The sequence below is a fragment of the Myotis davidii genome, unplaced genomic scaffold, assembly GCF_000327345.1.
Source record: "Myotis davidii unplaced genomic scaffold, ASM32734v1 scaffold1622, whole genome shotgun sequence".
Lineage (NCBI taxonomy): Eukaryota > Metazoa > Chordata > Mammalia > Chiroptera > Vespertilionidae > Myotis > Myotis davidii.
In genome coordinates this window covers 447,451-449,762 of record NW_006293535.1, presented here as the reverse complement: position 1 = coordinate 449,762, position 2,312 = coordinate 447,451, and positions in this window count along the sequence as shown.

The following is a 2,312-nucleotide window of genomic DNA, read 5'->3' as shown; positions in this document are numbered from 1 at the left end:
GGCTCCCTCTGCAGGGCGAGCCGGTCGTTCAGGATCGCGAAGACGCTTTTCTCCCCGAATAAAGGAGGGAACCGTTCGGGCGGCCGAGAGATCTTCCTCCGCTTCACAGCTTGACCAGGTTCTTCAGCAGTGACAGCAGAGGGTGACGGACTTCTCTCGCCTTCGATGAACACGGAGGAGTTGTTTCTGTCTTCCTGCTCCCAAGCGCTCGGCGAGGTGCACGGCCAAGGCGCGTGGGCGGTATTGTATTCTCCGACGAGGAAAAGGTCTTCTGTCCCCCGCCCCCGCCCCCAGGTCTTCACTGCAGGGTGACTGACACTTGCATGTCCCGCCCGATGTCCTGTCACTAGCGATGGATGGACACTTTCGTTGTCAGGGCTCAGGGGTCCCACAGGACGGCGGGCAGCGCGTCCGGGAGATGGAATCCGGTGCCGCCTTTCCCGCTGGTCTGTCCTCGGTCACTCTCCCCCCATTTTTACCTCGAGCGATTGTCCTCTTCCCGCCGACGTTCGGGATGAAGTTTCTGGACGTTTCCTCCGGTTGACAGTTCCCTCCATCCCAGCTCCTGAAGTCCAGAGGAAAGTGTGGCGGTCAGAACCTCTGGTCTCTGAATCGTGAGGGACTCTCATTGTTATGTCACATCGGTGCCGTTACCAAGGAGACAGGGCCGCAGAGTCTGAGTCCTGGGGTGTGACCACACGGCGCGTTCGGAAATGCCATGTGGGTCTTTGTTCCGGGATAGATGGCACAGGAAACAGAAATTGAAAACAGAAATTTTTTAAATACGAGCCGGGGAGGGGTTGGGGGGTGCAAATGAATGATGTTATTTTTCCAGATTAATATATAAAGTGTTCTGTTCCTCCTCAGAGGGGAGCCCGGTGCGGGGCCCTTTACTGTACCCTGTGGGGTTCGCTGTACCCTGTGGGGTTCGCGTGGGTCCCTCTTTATAGCCGAGCCGTTGGGCTGGTTTTGGACGGAAGATTCCTTGGGCGACAGGGCGATCATTCCCTTGGTCGGGGGCAGGAAGCAAAGCTGAGCCCGCAGAAGCCGCAGACGGACAGCAGGTCCTCGCTGAACGTGGCCGTGGACAGGGTGTGGCACTGGCGACATGACATACAGTGAAGCCGGTTTGGCCACAGGCAACCTGATGGCGAGTTAAGGTCCCATGGCGTCTCATCGCCGTGGTAACAAAATGACCCTGAATGCTCAGTGTGGCTCTAAATGCTGCGATGTTACTCGTAGCTTTCCCGCCTCTCAGAGCCTGAGGTCAACGGAAAGGGAGGCAGCAGAGTCGTCATGGCACCAAAGAGAAAGAAACGACGTGGACAATTGTGAATCAAGGCTGGTCTTAAAGCAGTCGTTACAGGAATAGTTACCGTTCCAGCGAAAAACATAAGTAAACGCCCCTAGAAGCAGCCACTGTTGCAGCCGCTTGTGAACAAGGAGGAGGATCCCGTGAACCGTGGACGCCAGGAGAGAAGGGGCCCCGGGGCGCGGGCAGCGTCTCCTGCACCAGACGGCCTTCCCGTGAGCGAGGGCAGGCCGATCGGGTGGGTGGTTTGTTTAATTGGGACGTTAAAAAACATCCCCCCGCCTCCCATGTGCTCCCCAAGCACCATCTTCCGTAGCCGCGGGCGGCGGCGAAGGGAATCCATTCCCAGCCCCTTTCCCAAGTGGACGTGAACTCCTCGTGGGCCCGTGACCACCCTGGGAGGGACAGGGAAGGCAGGTCTTGCTCGTCGACGGGACCTCTTCCCACCAGGGTCCCGTCGGCCAGGTCACCTCGCAGGTCCCTCCCGCGGGCCTGAGCCCGGACGCCGGGCAGACACAGCACCTGCCCAGCAAGTCAGAGGCCAGAGAGCAGCAGCTCTGCCGTTCACCAATACTGTGCACGCCCAGCGCGGGGACCGTGCGGCGAATGTAAATAAATTCTACGAGTCCACGTAGAGATTGTCGAGAAGAAAAAATAAATCTTTTGTCACTTGACGCCCAAGTCCCACCGCAGGGCACGTGTTCGTGGCCGAGCGCTCCCCTGGATCGGAAACGGCGGGGATTTCAGACACCTGGCCTGGTTGTCCTTTGTAGAGACTGGGCGGGGGTCTGCTTCATAAAAACCCCAAAATCACACGACGGAGCATCAGTGATAATGTCCTTGTGAAATGAACAAAATGAATGCCGGTTTCACGGGAAGAGAGTGTCCCCCGAGCCGATTTTCAGTATTTTTGTCTTGGACACGCGCCCCCCACGGCGCAACCGAGACGGGCGACAAGAATATCCGCGACTAGAAAACAGAAAGCGGCCGAGGCCGGTAA